Source organism: Balaenoptera ricei, chromosome 21 (assembly GCF_028023285.1).
Source record: "Balaenoptera ricei isolate mBalRic1 chromosome 21, mBalRic1.hap2, whole genome shotgun sequence".
NCBI classification, from domain to species: Eukaryota; Metazoa; Chordata; class Mammalia; order Artiodactyla; family Balaenopteridae; genus Balaenoptera; species Balaenoptera ricei.
The window spans coordinates 13879737-13898832 of NC_082659.1; the positions used below are offsets into that span (position 1 = coordinate 13879737).

General features: G+C 41.4%; 1 long non-coding RNA gene and 1 other non-coding gene across 4 annotated transcripts in view; one reads left to right on the top strand and one right to left on the bottom strand.

Annotated features, from left to right (window-relative positions):
• Positions 1-19096, bottom strand: part of LOC132356600 (uncharacterized) — a 30766-nt gene that overhangs the window by 753 nt on the left and 10917 nt on the right. For 2 of the 3 annotated variants that reach the window (XR_009499923.1, XR_009499924.1), the window contains exons 3-5: positions 18704-18832; positions 16759-16892; positions 3146-3215 (exon numbers count right to left, since the gene is read on the bottom strand). This is a non-coding gene — a long non-coding RNA (uncharacterized LOC132356600). The remainder of the gene's footprint in view (positions 1-3145; positions 3216-16758; positions 16893-18703; positions 18833-19096) is intronic. The other variant, XR_009499925.1, reaches the window with a different exon arrangement.
• Positions 16951-17023, top strand: TRNAG-UCC (transfer RNA glycine (anticodon UCC)). Its single transcript has one exon. It is a non-coding gene; the product is annotated as a tRNA-Gly (tRNA).

The following is a 19096-nucleotide window of genomic DNA, read 5'->3' on the forward strand; positions in this document are numbered from 1 at the left end:
CACCTTTGCTCTTTATTGGCCATAGTCCCTCCAGCCTTCAGTCTCATCAGCACACAAGTGGGGTGAGGGGTGCAGGGGGCATGGGCAGGCTGCCCCTTGCTGGGCGGGGCGGTGAGGAGAAGTGGCAGCCCCTCTGGCTGGATCCTTCCTGCCCCCTAGGCCTGGATCCTTGCCTCCTTTCAGCCCTCTCATATATGTATGCATACACACACACACACACACACACACACACACACACACACCATTGCCACACAGGCAACCAGTCATGCCAATGTAATGGAACTTGAGTAAGAACTCTGAACCACAAGGCTCAGGCAGGCTTCCCTAGTGGCAATATTCCACGTGTTACACACAGGTACCAGGAAAATAATGCATACAAGGCCCCACAGAAAGAGGACCATGGGAGCTCTGTATTTAGTACTTTTCCTGGACTCTGCCCTGTGCTCTTCTTCCCTTGGCTGATTTTAATCTGTATCTTCCCCCCAAAATAAGCTATAACTGTGAGTTTAAGAGCTTTCAGTTTGTTTTTTTGAGTCCTGCTAGCAAATTATCGAACCTGAGGGTAGTTTGGGGAACGCTCCCACTCCACACGTGCAATTAGTGTCGGAAGTGAGAGTGGTCTTTTGGAGAACTGTATTCCTGTTAATTCTACAGTTTCCAAAACTCCCAAGGATTTAGCTCTAAATTTTAGCAATATCATAAAGGTGATTTTTTTTTAAAGTGGTCGTTTTCCCTCATCTACTATGTATGCATGTGTGTGTATGTGTTTGCGCATCTGTGCATGTAATCAAGTATACACACACATACCCACAATGGAACACTGTTCCATTCACTGTTCCATGTGAATCTCTTAAAAAGGCAATTTTGGAAGCACCTCAATATTTTGTACTTCAAATTTTAAAGGTATCAGTAGATCTTTATAAACTTAGAAGAAATATGAATGAATGAGCATCAACTAATTAACAGAAGGAATCTAGACAAAGTAGGGAGAGAGAAGATAACAGGGGATGCCATTTACTGTTCTCTAAAAATATTTAAGTGGTATGATTAAGGGTCATTTTTGTGTTTTTATGTTTTTCAGAATTTTTCAAATTAATGAAAGAATAAATGTATCCTGGACAAATTTAGAAATATATATGTATGTATATTAGAAATATATATTAGAAATTTAGAAATATAAGAATTTCACACATTACTTTATGGTCACAGGAAATATAAAACAATTTATTTCATTTATACACATAAATGTTGTTTTCTTCTTGTTGCAGAGAAGAAAAATAGGGGGATCAAATCTTTTAAGCATAAAACACTTTCTATTAGTATAAAATTCTGTGAAGGAAATGCAGTGAAAAATAAGATGCCAAGGAGAAAAAGGTGTGATATTAAGCATCCAACTGTAAAAGACTAGCTCATTTTGGAATTTTTTTGAATAGATGATGATGGCTGTCAAACCCCTACAATATTTTGTATTCAATTAGATTTATTTAAAGGAATGACATAAGTTTTATTTTTAAATTTCAGTATTTACAGTTTGCCAGAAGTTACCTCTCTTTAGTTATTTAAACTTTTGTTGAATACTTTTATACATAAACTTAAAAGTTTGTGGAGGGTGTATATGATTTAAAAAATATTTTAGGCATACATGAGTGAAAGGTTTGTAGGCCACTCACATTAGCTATAAACTACAATTGGCGATCAGTGGAAAAATGCAATACTGTTTAAACTAAGCCAAGGATACTCTGCCACCTGGTGGCTTAGAAATTTTCATGGTCACTAGACAGGAATAAAAACCTCTCCTCAGACCAGGCGTGATGATGAACTGATTCATAATATACAGAATCAGGGAGATGAATTCCTTGATTACAAAATGTATGGATACAGAGAAGGAAGCAAAATGATTCTGAATATTATCACTGCAAATTCTGAATATTATCACTGCAAATCCAGGGAATTATCACTGGTAGTTTTTTACAGGGTAGGAAAATATCTAAAATCTCTCACCTAAGATCAACTAATTTCAGAAATGCTTAAAATGATAATTAATACAGTTTTATTCTGTGAACTTGAGTAAAAGCAAATTTCTCTGTCATTTTATTGTGGAGAAACAGAAAAAAAAAGTTTTGACCCATTTCTGTGCACTGTAGAAAACTGAAATTACCAAAGATTGCATACTTTATTGAAAAAGTATATATGTAAATTCTTACTACCTGCATTTTTTTTTTTTGGTTCCTTGTTTTACCTTGGTTAATTTTTCCATTGTTTGGATTTCATAATGAAAACAAGAACTCTATTCTAGAAGTTGGTGGGGGATTTTTGGTTTATTTGTTTTGGGTTTTGGCTTGCATTATGGATGATCCTTAAAAGAAAAAGTCCAATTTATTTAAACATATTATGTTAATAGAATAATATACTAATATATGTGTATATAGTGTTATATAGTGTGTGTGTGTGAATATAAACAAGCTTTGAAGGTATAGCTCAGCACTAAATGGGGCTAACATTACAAAAATACACCGGCAAAAATAACTGAGAAAGTTTTAAGGAAGAGTAGTGAAGATGACCAGCCCTACCAGATAGTAAAACATAAAGTTACTGTAATTAAGATGGTCATACTACACGTGACTAGACACCTTAGCAATAGTAGAAAAGGACTGGAGTGCATGTGGAAGTGAGTACATGATAATGCTGGCATTGTTGAGTGAAAACAAAGCGCAAAATAATGTATTGGCACATATTCATTTGTGTATGTGTAGCTGTATAAAGGGAATAATATTTTTAAATTATTATTGGACTCTTCTCTTTGTCTTTCTTAGTACAGGCCTAGGACACTTAAGGTATCTACCTGCCCAGGAGAAAGACTGGGATCTGCTTCCTGTGGTAGATGCTACTGTGACTTAGCCAGTTACACTTTATCTTCCCCTTCTTCCATGGGGACAGATAGTCCCACAATAGAGCCTGTGGAAATGCCTGACATTTTCTTCCCCAGTCTTCCTTTCAGCTGTGGGTATCCATGTGACATGGTTATGGATAATATGAAAAACAGAGAAATCTGTTGGAACTGCTTCTGGAAAGATTTTTCACCATGATAAAAAGTAGAGAGACATGGGGAGATGTTTCTCCACTATGAAAGCCCCATTTCTCTTACCTTTGAATGAGGCTGTCTGAAGTGATGTCCAGAGCAGCTGCAGCCTTCCTGCGACCTTGAGGTGATAAACCTGAAGATGAGACATCAGCACGCTGAGGATGGCAGAGCACAAGGTCTGGGCCTTGAATGGCATTGTGGACTTGACAAATCAACTCTGGAGCCCTTAACCCTCAGAGTTTTTGTTTTGTAAGATTATTAAATGTCTTCATTGTTTAAGCCACATTTAGTTGGATATTGTCACTTGTAGCCAAAATCATTCTAACTTCTACATTACAGAGGAATGTCTAAAGACTGACAGAGGTAATGTGCCATTACTGATATATAAAAACAGAAATTTACCGAGAAAAGAATGTTCAAACTCCCTTATCTGTCCCTTGAGTATATCAGCATCCAAGGTCAGAGGACCCATGTTCACTGGGTTCCCCACATGGTGAAGAAGTTAGCACATCTGTCAGGGACAATCAGACCATGTGTTTGTCTTTTAATAAATGACCTCTGGTGCAGGGGGAGGTTAGACAAGCACGGGTGACAGTGAGGGCAGGGGAAGAAGCTGCACCCGCTCCACAACCCTCTGTCTGACTCTGGGAGGCGCCACCTCTCGGGGTGTCCCATTCCAACCTGGTGTGGCCACATCAGGACAAACATCATCGTGCTTGTGGTCAGGTGGAAGGTCTAATGCCAGGGTTAGCTTTGCGGAGCCGCCCTTGGGTCTCACGTGCTGACAGGCCCCACAAGTAACTGAGAACCTGGCTGGGCAGCTGAGCCGAGGCAGCTGCCAGGCAAGAGCAAACTGCTGTGGGGAAGGCTGCAGAATGGGGCATGTCAGCCCAACCCAGGAGGGCCACAGGGCCATCAGAAGCCAGGCTGCAGCCACCAGGAGTGGTGCGCCAACAGCAGGCCACTGACCCCCCTCAAAGGTCTGCAGGGTAGCCCTGACCAGAGGGATAAAGCTCATGGCCCAGAGGCGGGAGCCAGAGGCCAGCGGACACACACCAAGTGGACTTGAGAATATTGGCTGAAGGTCACATAAGCTGCCCCCCTCCCCCTGCCCCCCCCGCCGCCTTCCTGAAAGGTACAGGGTGAAGGACAGGCTATTGAGAGACTGACATTTTTCATCCAAGTAAGGCTGAACACCTCTCCTAAAGGAGCAGCTTAAACTACCAGGTAGACTAGGGTTTAAACGAAACTGGACACCGGGTTAGTTTTTTTGCCGTTAGCCCATGAGTAGGGGCGGTGGAGAGGTGGAGCCAGGGCGGGAGCAGAGGAAAGCCAGATTCATTACAGGCAAAAATAAAGAGCATACATTTCATCAACACATCTAAATTGTAACGTGAGCTAAATGTATGACCTTGCTACACACAATATTTCATTAAAAAGACCTAGGAAAGTGACAGCAGTTGGCCCTGGGGGAGGGGACGGGGAGGCTGGGAGTCCGGAGGAGGAGGCTTACTTTCCTCTGAACACTTTGTGCAGTCTGAATATCTTTCTGTGTATATATTACTTTTTCAATTAAAAAACAAAAGAGTGCTTAGTAAAAACCAGTGAAAGTAAATGGTATGGGACTTCCCTGGCAGTCCAGTAGTTAAGACTCCACACTTGACTGCAGGGGGCACAGGTTTGATCCCAGGTCGGGGAACTAAGATCCCCTGTGCCATGCGGTACGGCCAAAAAAAAAAAAAAGCAAATGGTATGAAAACGGTAAATAAATAGAAGATAGATAACTAATCATTCTTTTTCATAGAAACATTGTTTTAAAAGCCGTAGTGGATCAGCCAAGAAATTATATAACTTGAAAACCACATCTAGCAAGTAAAACTAAACAGTGGTGGAGGGCAGCACAAACGCTCATCGAGTCACCAGGGCACAGGGAAAGACTCCTGCTCGCCACGCACTAAGGTGAACAGTCACTACCGGGAGTGAGTACGTCTAACCGCCCAGGCCGTGTGCGGAGAGGCAGCGGGCCAGGCGGCTGCACCGATGGACTTGGACGCCACTCTCCTTTGGTTTGATCTGGGCTGCCACTTGCTAGCTGATAACTCTGGGCGAGTTACTTAACCTCTCTTGCCTCAATTTCCTCATATGTCAATTGAGAATAATATTAATATCATAGGGTTGCTTAAGGATTCAGTGTAAAGCACTCAAAATTGTTCTTGGCACATAGTAAGCACTCAGCTATCACAGCTATTTCTGGAATTGACTGAGGGGGGAAAAGGTGCTGAGACTTCCACCTTCTAAGCTCAGAGAAGCGCCATGTCTTGGGGCCAGTCATCACCCCAAAGGGGCCAGTCAACAGAACTGGCATCAACACCCTCCCCATCCCCTCAATCCAGCCCCGTCAATATGGCAGAGGACTTGGGTTAAGGAGAAAGCACCGTGTCCATGAAGAGAGGCTATCCCCATCACCTCATCTCACCTGCCCAAGGAGAGGGGGCAGTTTTGTGCATGGGTGGCCAAGGAAATAACATGTAGAGCTGTGGAGGCCCAGAAGCAGGGGGATCCTGACATCTCATTTCCTGGTGAGGCTGCGGCTTGGCCATGGGACTTACAAGAGAAGGGAGAAGATGGCATGGTGTGACAGTTAGAGAAGGGGGCAGTGAGTGCACCTCCTGGCTCTGAGAAGTGGAAGACGGATCCTGCTTCTGTCTCCAGGCCCCTGGAGCTATAGAAGGCAAGTAAAATTGGGGGCATAATCACCCTGTGCTCTAGATAAATATGCTCCATTAATTGGAAAAATTAAAGTAAAATTTGTAAATCCAATATAAATAGACCAAGCCAAAAATGAATTCAGTCTTTAAGGAGTTTGCAATTTAGACACAATTATAATAGAGTATGTAGTGAGTTTTATGAGAGAGTTACAGGAACATGGAGCAGGGTGTCTAAATCAGATGGAAGGATCCAAGAAGTCTTCCTGGAGGAGGTGACACTTAAACTGAATTTAAAGGATGAGAATGAGCTAACTAGAAAAAAGGGGAGGGATGGGAGAGTATTTCAAGAACAGCACATGGAGAGAAGTGGAGGTAAGAAATCACACACTACATTTTAGAACTTACATCTGGTTTGGAGTGGCTGAGAGGGAGGGTGGATGTGGGAGTGAAAGGAGATGAGGCTAGAGAGGAACGTATATCCAGATAATGCAAGACCTGGCATGCTAAACCAAAAGGTTTTAAATTTGTTCTTAAATCAGTGGGGAGTGATTGATTTTGAACAGGGAAGCAACACGATTACATTTGCAGTTTAGAAGCATCATACATCCAGCAGTGTGGAGGCCTCCAGGCTGAGGCAGGAAGGCCAGCTAGGAGGCTACTGCTGCCATCGAGGCAAGATGACACAGTGACAACACGGCACCTGAGTGAAGGCAGAGATGAGGGAGACGATCAGGAAGCAGACTCTATCCTTGGTGACTTTAAATGTGAGATGAGGAAGAATGGGGAGTCTAGGATGCTTTCTATTTACATGATTTGGACAGATGCCCAGACAGGAAAAGCAGAAGGAGGAGCAGGGGTTTTTTTTCTTTTTAATTTATTTATTCATTTATTTATTTTTGGCTGCTTTGGGTCTTCATTGCTGCGAGCAGGCTTTCTCTAGTTGCAGCGAGCGGGGGCTACCCTTCATTGCGGTGCACGGGTTTCTCCTTGTGGTGGCTTCTCTTCTTGCGGAGCACGGGCTCTAGGCACGCGGGCTTCAGTAGTTGTGGCTCGCAGGCTCAGTAGTTGTGGCGTACGGGCTTAGTTGCTCCACGGCATGTGGGATCTTCCCAGACCAGGGCTCGAACCCCATGTCCCCTGCATTGGCAGGCGCATTCTTAACCACTGTGCCACCAGGGAAGCCCAGTTTGGAGTACTTTTTGTCCAAAGAATATTATTTCGACTTTTGGAACTCTACAGAACAAGGTATCATAATGACATAATTTTTTCCTACATTTCTGAAAATTATGATCATTTATTTGTACATATATCCACTAAGTTTCATATCAGTAGTATATACTCACAAAGTCATAAAGTAGTACAAAGTGTGAAGCAGTCTTTCTTTACCAAAAAAATTCCTGAAGTCATTTTCACTGTGCTTTAGAGGACGCTGTGGGAGAATCACAGTAAAACATTGGAGAGGCTCCTCTCCCTCAAGTCCTAACAGGTAAGATGTTGTGTTTCTGTTAGAAAGATTGCCAGAATGTACTGTAACCTCACACTTAGAGAAGAACTCCTACCTTGCAGTCGTAAACAAAACTGAAAGCACCAAGCCAAAGGCCCCTCTCAGAGCAGATTTTAGTCATCCTTTGACATCAACCAAAGGACATGCATGATATATCACAGGGCCCAGTCTCAGGTGAGGTTTGGAATTTCCTTTCCTGATTCTCTCTCTTGGAGAGCAGAAAAAATAATCCCTCAGGGTTGGAACACACTGTCAAGCTTGACATCACTTCGGGCTGGAAACCTCCAGAGTTTTCTCCTCACGATTCAAAACCAGGGCAGGTATTAAGACTGAAAATCATGCTGACAAGTTAATTAGGGGGAAAAAAAAAAAAAAAAAAAAAACTGTTAATAAAAAGGCAAGCTGAGTGAGATTCTCCGTGTCCCTCTTCAAACAAAGCCCACATACGATCCGGGATTGCGTGACATCCTCCGTGATGGATGTACTGTTCTTGGGAGCACTGCCCAGAACCCCGGCCAGGAAGCCAGAAGCAGGCCTCTCAGTTCTAGAACATTACTAACTAGCTGTTTGACTCTGAGTCCCTCTCTGGGCTTCAGTTTCCCATAAATAAAAAGTCAAAAATTTGACTATGTGATTGCTAACAGCCCTTAACCCTTAGCTCTAAAAATCACTGATTCTTTTTTTTTTTTTATCATCTCAGGATATATGTGTATTAAAGTGTCTCTAAATGACAGTAGTGCACATGGTAAACTCATAATACATGTTCCGTGAACTAATTAATTAATTTGGGCACTAAGAAAAAGAGGCTCTTCTTTGGCAATTATTTGATAAATTATAACTACGGACATTTTTCTCTTTCAGACTAGGAGGAGGGAACGCTACATAATAGCAAGCAGCTGAACTGAAATATCTCTGGTACTCTGCTGGTGACTCCACCCCATTAGATTTGTGCGGCTCAGGAATCAAATTCCCCCATTAACCTAAAAAAATCCGTTCTCCTGCCAACAGGAGTCCCATGCCCAGAATGGAAAGTCTTGACCATGCGTGGAATGCGTTTTACAAACAAAACTGAAGAAGCACAATCCCTAACAAAGTGCTGGGTACTTTCTGAACAAAGAAATAACCTGGGCAGATGATTTTGTTTCAAAGATGAAATGGAATATTAGAAGACACAATTGTTTTTAAACAGCTAAATACAGAGGAGAAAATAAAAGCATTAAAAGGGCTGTAGGGCTTCCCTGGTGGCGCAGTGGTTGAGAATCTGCCTGCCAATGCAGGGGACACGGGTTCGAGCCCTGGTCTGGGAAGATCCCACATGCCGCGGAGCAACTAAGCCCGTGAGCCACAACTACTGAGCCTGCGCGTCTGGAGCCTGTGCTCCGCAACAAGAGAGGCCGCAATAGTGAGAGGCCCGCGCACCGCGATGAAGAGTGGTCCCCGCTCGCCGCAACTAGAGAAAGCCCTCGCACAGAAACGAAGACCCAACACAGCCAAAAGTAAATAAATAAATAAATAAATTTATTTAAAAAAAAAAAAAAAAAAGGCTGTAAATTGTGTGAAAGGACTAAACATTTACCTCTGTTACTTATTTTTATATTTGTTGGGCTCACTTTTGCCGTTATTTAACGTTTAACGTTGAACGAGTTACTTTTCTATTTCTGGGTCTCTCGTCTAGAAAAAGTAAAGTTAGGGGTGGGGGAAATTGGTCTCGATAAGTTCTAAAGTTATTCTAGCTTCTATGAGTCTATGCAAAACTTCTTTTCTGGTTACAGAGGTAATAGAATTCATATCAAAAATTTGATTTACCATGGATGAACCTCGAGGACATTATGCTAAGCAAAATAAGACAATCGCAAAAGGACAAATACCGTACGATTCCTCTCATATGAAGTATCTAAAGCAGCAAAAATCATAGAAACAGAAAGTAGAAAAGTCCTGGCGTCAGAGGGGAGGAGGAATCAGTGTTCAGTGGGTACGGAGTTTCAGTTTTGCAAGATGAAAAAGTTCTAGAGATCTGTTGCACAACAGTGTGAATATAATTAACACTACTGAAACGTACACTTAAAAATGGTTGAGATGGTAAAATCAATATTATGTTTTTACCTCAATAAAAAATTTTGTTTTAGTATAAGAAAAAAGAGGAAATGTTAAACCATCCAATATTCAATCACTCAGAGAAAACTTTTATTAACCACGTGATACTTATCTGCCAGATATGGTCACGGTCTATTTTTCACCACTTAATGAGTGCCTACACTCTGGTACAGAACAAAATAGTGGACATGACAGACATAGACCCAGCTCTCATGGGTAAGGAAATCAGCAATTACACTAAAAAGCAATACGTTCTACCATAAGGGGGCATACAGAAGGCAGTGGAAGCACGGAGAAGGAGCTTTTCCAGGGAAATCATTTTTTAAAAAATTTATTTATTTTATTTATTTATTTTTGGCTGTGTTGGGTCTTCGCTGCTGCGCGCGGTCTTTCTCTAGTTGAGAGGAGCGGGGGCTACTCTTCCTTGCGGTGCGTGGGCTTCTCATTGCGGTGGCTTCTCTTGTTGCGGAGCATGGGCTCTAGGCATGTGGGCTTCAGTAGTTGTGGCATGCGAGCTCAAAGTTGTGGCTCGCAGGTTCTAGAGCGCAGGCTCAGTAGTTGTGGCGCACGGGCTTAGTTGCTCCGCGTCATGTGGGATCTTCCCGGACCGGGGCTCGAACCCGTGCCCCCGGAATTGGCAGGTGGATTCTTAACCACTGCGCCACCAGGGAAGCCCAGGAAATCATTTTTAAAGGCTGCATGGTAGCTCATTGTATGGATATTCCATGATTTATTTAACTACTCTTCCATTTTTGAAGGGAAAAGCTTCTAAGTTTTTGTTGTTCTAAAACAAGTGGGAAGCAGCCGCATAGCACAGGGAGATCAGCTTGGTGCTTTGTGACCACCTAGAGGGTGGGATGGGGAGGGTGGGAGGGAGATGCAAGAGGGAGGAGATATGGGGATATATGTATACGTATAGCTGATTCACTGTGTTATACAGCAGAAACTAACACAACATTGTAAAGCAATTATCTCCAATAAAGATGTTAAAAAATAAAATAAAATAAAATAAAACAAGTGGGATGCATATTTTGGTATAAGAGCCTTATCCACATTTTAAAAATATTTTCATGAATGTTAGGATTATACTAATCTCTTGCAGCAGATGGCAGAAGAGATGTAAAAGAAAAAACATTGTCTTACCAGACACGCAAGGCAATGTTTTTTGTTTTTTTTTTTTAAATTTTTTGCCCCCCACCCCTGCACCTCACAGCATGTAGGATCTTAGTTCCCCAAACAGGGATCAAACCCGTGCCCCCTGCAGTGGAAGCGCACAGTCTTAACCACTGGACCACCAGGGAAGTCCCTAGACACGCAAGGAAATGTTACCAAAGAGGTATGTGTGCATGAGTATCTCTCTGTGTGTGTGAATATAAACCATTTTGCTTTGTCCTAAAAGACCATTCTGGATTGCAGATCTTCCAAAGAAGGCATATCTAACACATACATGCCCTACATTGCATGGGACAGGGAGGCTTATGGGTTTGAGCTCCACAGTACATTGCTCTATACAGGTAAAAGGTCAAGTGCTGCAGAAGACCAAAGCTAAAAATAAAGTGTGGCATTGGGAAAATTAAGGAGTGAGTCAGACCAGATTAGCACTTCTGTATCCTCCCATGCACTGTGGTAACCTCCTCAGCTAGCGAAGGCAGACTGATCCTTCCATGAAAGTCATTGTTATAATAATACTAATAATTTTAGTAACAACGCAGAGTAGTTTCATGTTAACACCTTTGTTCCTAAAGGCCAACTTCTCATGGACCATCTATGGACCAGACTGCCCCTTGTTCACAATTCAAAGTCTCCAGGAAGACATAGCACCACAAAGGTGAGGAACCTAAGGAGCTGAGTCTCCTTGAAAGTTTATCAGTAGTCTGGTAGGACTTAGTGGATTAGAAGAAAGGAAGTAACAATATGGAGCACGTGGATGGGCTTAGGGAGGATTTTGCGTGTGATCCCTTCCTTCATCATTGTGATCCTGCACATTTCTCAGAAGATCCAAATAATTAATGCCATTGGGACTATTTACAAGGTTGTATCTCTACAGGAAATTGTCTGAATATTCCTCCTGCAGATGTAAGTCAAACTTTTTCAGGACTGAAATCTTTCTTTCCAACCTCCGAGAGAATGAAAGAGAGAGATAGAGAATCACACACTGCTACTTACAGAGTTGCCATATAAATCATAGGTCTGGGTTTTTTAATTTTTTCTTCCTGTTAAGAGTCATGGGGAGGATGGTGGGGAACAATTTGGGGACTGCATTTAGCATATTTTTTTAGAGTATCTACTGTGTACGTATAAGACACAATAGGGCTGTAAAGTCATAGTGACTATCTTCTTGGGGTTTATATTACAACTGGAGAATTAAAACTCCATGTTAATAGTCATTTATACAAGATAACAACTACATATAAGGTGCTACAACAGTCCAGAAGAGGGAGAGCTCATTCCCTGCTAAAACATCCAGAAATAGGAAGGCAGCTGTGAAATTTTTTAGTGAAAGATTATTTCTTTCTAATTAGAACCTGTATATTTAAGACTAACTTAATTTAAAATTTTATAAAATAATGTCATTCATAAAATGATGAAAGAATATATACAAACAAATGCTCAACACTTAAATCAAGTTATCTTTTCCAATTGATAACTTAATCTCTAGGTTCATTCTCAATCTTCATTTAACTCAACTGATTCATACCTTTGGCAGAACTAAAAACCAAAGCAAATTAGGTTGACTTTGCATTTTGTTTACTGTGTCCCCACCTTGTCTAGGCTTCTTGAGATTTCTAAAAATCAGGGAAATGCTTTTCAGAGACTCACAGTAAAAGAAGAAGAAAGCAGAACTCCTTGATAAGATGCAAACTGGATAATCAAGACAGGGAATTATTTACATGAATGACAACTATGTACCTTATGAATCTTGAAATTGAAAAAAACAACTTAAGAAATTTAATAGACTTTTAAGAAATTAATAAAAACAACTTAGAAGAAAATAAGAATTCTAACCAGGCTAAGCCTGCAGAACCTACTAGCTTCTATGTCTTCAAGTTGATTTAAAAATGTAATTCAAATGGTAAGTATTTACTAAATGCCAATTATGCGTTGCCCAGTGGGGTCACAAAGATCAGTAAGACAAAGGCCCTAGCTTCAAGAACTACCGTCTAGTATGGAAAATATAGACATGTCAATACAGGTGAAATGACACAATACCATTTACAACCATTAAATTGATTTTAGAAACCATTGAGATTGATAGACCCAAGTATTGCAAGTGTTAGGGACTGAATTGTGTCCTTCCAAAATTCATATGATGGGGCTTCCCCGGTGGCGCAGTGGTTGGGAGTCCGCCTGCCGATGCAGGGGACACGGGTTCGAGCCCTGGTCCGGGAGGATGCCGCGGAGCGACTGGGCCCGTGCGTCACGGCTGCTGAGCCTGCACTCTGGAGCCCGTGAGCTGCAGCTGCTGAGCCCACGCGCTGCATCTCCTGGGGCCCGCGCGCCTGGAGCCTGGCTCCGCAACGAGAAGCCACCCCGTTGAGAGGCCCGCGTGCCGCAATGAGGAGGAGACCCCGCTCGCCGCAACTGGGGAGGGCCCGCACGCAGCAATGAAGACCCAATACAAACAAAAATAATAAGTAAATAAAAATTTTAAAAAATAAAAGAAATAAAAATTCATATGATGATGTTGATGTCCTAGCCCTCAGCGCCTCAGAATGTGTCTATTTGGAAAGAGCATCTTTAAAGAGGTAATTTAGGTAAAATGAGGTTGTTAGGTTGGGCCCTAATCCAATATAACTGGTGTCCTTATAAGAAGAAATTAGGACACAGACTCTCACAGACGGAAGACCAAATGACATCACAGGGAGAAGACAGCTATCTGCAAGCCAAGGAGAGAGGCCACAGAAGAAACCAACCCTGAAGACACTTTGATCTTTGACTTCCAGCCTCCAGAATTATGAGAAAATAAATATCTGTTGTTTAAGCTACCCAGACTGTGGTATTTTATTATGTCAGCCCTAGCAAACTAACACAGCAAGGATATAGGCAAAGCAGAAAATTTTATACATTGCCGTTGACTAAATTGCACAATGATTTTGGACAATGATTCCATTTGAGGTGTCTACCCTGGAGAAAGTCTTGAAAATGTGCTCAAGAAAATGTATAGAAAGCTGTTCAGTGTAGCATTACCTCTAATGTGAAGAAATTGAAACTAACCTTCCCTTATGAGAACACTGATACAAATAAGTAGAAATCAAAACACTGCAAATAACCTATAAGATAAACCATCATCTTTAAAATCTCTAATAAATAATACCCATGTGAATATGTTTTTAAAAAATAGGAAATGAGCTAAATAAATAAATGATTCGTTCACACCACAGGATACTACACAGTAGCCAAAATGACTGAACTAATGTATTTGCATGTATCCACTTGGATAAATCTCCAAAGCAATGTTCAGCGAAAAAAATTCAAAACTATTTGTACAGTATGATATGTATGTGTAATTTTAAAATGAAGTTGTATATATTATTTATGGATATATACATATGTATAAAGTACAAATACATACATGGGCATGAGAAGCATATAAGACAAGATTAGTTAAGGGCATGGACTGTGGAGCTTCCTTACCAGTTATATAATCTTTGATAACAAAAAAAAAAAAATCTGTCTCAGTTTCCTCATCTGTAAAATGGGATTAATAATAGTGCCTACATTATTGGATTGTTGGGAAGACTGCATGAAAAAATGTACATAAAATGCTTAGTTCAGTGTCTGGCTAATTGAAAATGCTCAATAAACATTAGCTTACTAGATAAGATATTAACTTAGAAAAAAAAATGTGTTCAACTATACAGGTAATCAAATGTAAGCAAACTAAAATAAAATTGAGTTGTTAGTTTTGGCAAAGCTTTATCAAAATGAAAATATTGTGATAGTCTCCAGATCTTGGTGTGCATGCCCTTGTATAATGCCCTCCCCTTGAACATGGGCTGGACTCAGTGACTTGCTGTAACAAACAGAATATGGCAACATCATGGGACATTACTTCCAAAATGAGGTTATAAAAAGACTGAGGCTTCGTTCTTGGGTACTTTCTCTGTCTTGCTTGCTTGCTCTGAGGGAGGCCAGCTGCTGTGTTGTGAGCTGCCCTGTGGAGTGGCCTACATCACAAGGAATGAATGTGTCTGGTTAACGGCCAGTGCCTGAACTTGGAAGTGGATCCTCCCCGGGTTGAGGCTTCATTCAGCAGCTCTGGCTGACAGCTGAACCATGTCTCATGAGAGCCTCTGAGCCAGAGACACCCAGCCCAGCTTCCTGACCAATTGAAACTCAGAGATAACAAATGCTTACTGTTTTCAGCTGATAAATTGGGGTGGAGGGGGGTTACTTGTTATACAGCAATAGATAACTAATACACCCAATGTAGGCCAGGGAAGCTAATGCTGGTGTATAGTGTTAGTAAGAATGTGAATTGGAGTTTCTAAAGAGCAATTTTGGCAATATTCCTAAAGATATTCACAATTTTTTTGCCCTAAAGAAATAAATACACAAAAATTGATGCATATTCATTGAACTATTAAATATAATAAATATAATAGTGAATAACTGGTAATAACTTACATGCCGAACACTAGTTGGAGAATTGTGATGTGATATAATAAGAAACACATATTTTGGTCTTTATCCCTGGTTCCTGGCCAGAGCTTCCACAGCCTTTGTAATTTCCTAAGTGATAAAAGTGCTAGGAGCATCTTTTGTTCTAATATATGGTCTTTGACCCTGGTTCCTGGCCAGAGCTTCCACAGCCTTTGTAATTTCCTAAGTGATAAAAGTGCTAGGAGCATCTTTTGTTCTAATATATGGTCTTTGACCCCAGTTCCTGACCCAGGGCCCCTGATGAACCTAATTCTTGGAATGTCCTGAGTGATACGAATGTCTTCTGTTCTAATGAGGCAACTCTTGCTGGGCTCCTAGATGGGGGCTGGTCTCCAGAAAGACCAAGCCATGATTAGAAAGAAGCTTGGGCTGCTCAGCCCTGCCCCACCCCATCTTCGGTGGAGCGGGGGCTGGAGATTGAGTTAATAATCCATTATGCCCATGTGATGAAGCCTCCATAAAAATCCCTAAAGCACAGGGTTTGGAGAGCTTCTGGGTTGGTGAAAACATGGAGGTGCTGAGAGGGTGGCATACCCAGTGGGGCATGGAAGCTCTGAACCCCTCCCCCATACATTATCTTCTGCATTTCTTTCATCTGCCTATTCCTGAGTTGTAGCCTTTTATAATAAAGTAGTAATCTAGTAAGTAACCTGTTTTCCTGAGGTCTGTTAGCCATTCTACCAAATTCTTGAACCTGAGGAGGGGTCATGGGAACCTCCGATTCATGACCAGTTTGTCCGAAGCACACGTGACAACCTGGACTTGCACTTGGTGTCTGGAGTGGGGAAAGGCATTCTTGTGAGACTAAGCCTGTAACTTGAGGGCTCTGATGCTATCTCCAGGTAGCAGAATTGAATTAAATCACAGGACACCCAGTTGGTGGCACCCACAGAGAATTGGAGAATTGGTTGGTGTGGAAAAAACCCACACACATTTGGTGACAAGAAGCGAAATATTGGAGCATAGAGTGTTGAGAGTAAAGTAGAAAAAAATAAGTTTTTTTACGGTATGTCATTTGATAAAATCTTGAGCAGACTAAAATTCATGTGAAAATTCTAGTTAATGGTTTGTTGAAATATTCACAATGTAATAGTAACTGTGTTCACAAATAAAAGTAATTGGGGCTGACCCTAATTTTTGTTTTATTTATTTGTTTACTTTTTAAAGGACTTGATAGAAATATACCAACATGGGGACTTCCCTGTTGCAGCAGTGGTTAAGAATCCGCCTGCCAATGCCGGGGACACGGGTTCGAGTCCTGGTCCTGGAAGAGCCCACATGCTGCAGAGCAACTAAGCCCATGCGCCACAACTACTGAGCCCGCGTGCCACAACTACTGAAGCCTGCGTGCCTAGAGCCCGTGCTCTGCAACAAGAGAAGCCACCGCAGTAAGCAGCCTACGCATCGCAATGAAGAGTAGCCCCCGCTCGCCGCAACTAAAGCCCACGCACAGCAACGAAGACCCAACACAGCCAAAAATAAATAAATAAATTTTTTTTTTTAAAAGAAAGAAATATACCAATATGATAATGGTGATGGTCACCAAGTAATGGAATTATTAGGTGATGTATATTTTCTTGGTCGTACTTTCCTGTAGGTTCTAATTTTTCCACAGTGAATATGTATTATTTTTAATCTGAACTATTCTTAAGTACAAAATAATTAAATGTGGGCCTAGTATGATTCTTAAAACACATTTACCTTACCTATTTTTTCTGGGTCATATTTTTCAAATTCTTCTCTCAAGTTTCTGAATCCTTCCAGCCACTTCTCAACATCAGGTAAATCTTCTTGTTCTTCCTCTATTCTTGATATTTTCCAACACGGTCTCTAGATATGACTGAAAAGGAAAAACACCAAAATAAATCTTGATTTAAAATTATATAAAATCTAGGGGTTCCCCGGTGGTCCAGTGGTTAGGACTCTGCACTTCCACTGTAGTGGGCCTGGGTTCAATCCCTGGCTGGGGAACTAAGATCCCACATGCCACGTGGCCAAAAATAAATAAATAAATAAAATAAAATAATATAAAATCTCAAAAAGGTAATTGGATTTGACCCTTTGCATAAAGTATGATTTTACTTCAGGAAATAAAGATTTAAATAAGTTTACATAAAAATCCAAAATGTATTTATATAAGTCTGGATTTCTTAACCCAGGCTCCATGAACGTCTGGGGCTTCACAAGTGGGTTTCAGGTAGTTCATGAAACTTTACACAAAATATCAAGTGTATTTGCCTCTTCCTTGGAAGAGAGTTCATAGTTTAAGTAGGTTCTCAGTCAGGGCTGTAATCAGAGTGACAGCTGTCCTGGTTCGACCAGCACTGCTGCTTTTAGCACAGAAAGTCCTGAGTTTAGGAACTTCTCAGTCCTAGGTAAACCAGGATGGTGGTTACTCTATCTGAAATCCAAGAAAGACCGATGAAAAATAACACAAAGATTTAATTAAACTCAATTGAATGTACAAGTAAAAATTAGAAGACTACTTCTTAAATCAGAATACTGCCATTTCTTCTTATTTAACCTATGTCCTGATAATTATTTTGTATATAAACCAAAGCTCCTGGTATCTTTCCTACTTAGTTTCTAGACTAACTTCAATTTGCAAATGACCCCCGCCTTGTTACCATGAACTTTTACCTTTTGTCCTGTGTATTTGGTGGCTCCTGCATTACTAGGTTGAGGTAGGACTGCCCTGGCATGATCACCCCCAGAGTCAGTCCTGAAGGGAAATGCATGTCATCACATAAGAATCCAGATCTGTGGCAGGATGGGGAACTCAGGTGCTCTCCATTGGGTTAGGTGTCGGGGCACTCCCAAATGGTGTATATTAAGCTAATTTCTGCCCTCATTGGGGGTAGGCTAGAAATCAGTAGAAAGGACCCAGGTGAGGCCTTTCCATTTCTGCAGAATTCCATGTAAGGAAGGATGGGGCCTATGAACTCCGGAGATAAGCTCTATCTGATTAGGAGTACTCAAATTATGGTATATCTTTTTATTTCTCTTTTGTAATCCATCGACCTTTGGTAAAGTCTTTTTGAACCATCAGCTTTGTGTCAGCTGTGCCTCAGAGAATCATAGGGGGACTTTAGGCCACAGCTGGGGAGAGCAGTTCTTGTGGAGGGCACAGTGGCAGCAGCAAGAATTAATGAGACTTCGATGCAAAAGTGCGTCTCAGGAACAGAGTCTCTGACTCAATCAAGGAGAGACTCTTTCCACTCTTCACCTTGGAAGTTCTGGTTTTGTTCTACTAAGAAAAGTGACTTTTGGACTTCCCTGGTGGCACAGTGGTTAAGAATCCACTTGCCAATGCAGGGGACACAGGTTCGAGCCCTGGTCCAGGAAGATCCCACATGCTGTGGAGCAACTAAGCCCGTGCGCCACAACTACTGAGCCTGCTCTCTAGAGCCCACGAGCCACAACTACTGAGCCCACGTGCTGCAACTACTGAACCCCGTGCGCCTAGAGCCCGTGCTCTGCAACAAAGAGAAGCCACCGCGATGAGAAGCCTGTGCACCACAATGAAGAGTAGACCCCGCTCACCGCAACTAGAGAAAGCCCATGCACAGCAACAAAAACCCAACGCAGCCAAAAATAAATAAATAAAATAAATTTTTTTAAAAAGGTGACTTTTATTATATGATACTTTACAGTGTCAAATAATCAACATAGGTAGCTTTCTTCCTCTGCTGGTGTTTTTGGATGATGCATTGTGATCTTCAATCCCCAATTTTTTGAGTTCCATCTCTTTTGAGAACACCTATTCTGTTCTCATCATACCTGCATTAGTAGAAATGATACATGTGATGTAACATATAAGTTTTATAAAACTGACAAGTACATGATCTTGAGATGGCAAATGTGAGCCATGTGGGCCACAGATTTCGCCTCCTGGGCCCATACCAGCAACTCTATTAATCACAGAATTATTTCTGTTAAGCCCAGACTCAACCTCAGAAATTTTCACAAGTCCTACCAGACATTTATTTATTTCTGTGTTCATGAAATATATTTATTTATGTGTATATGTATATACATATATGC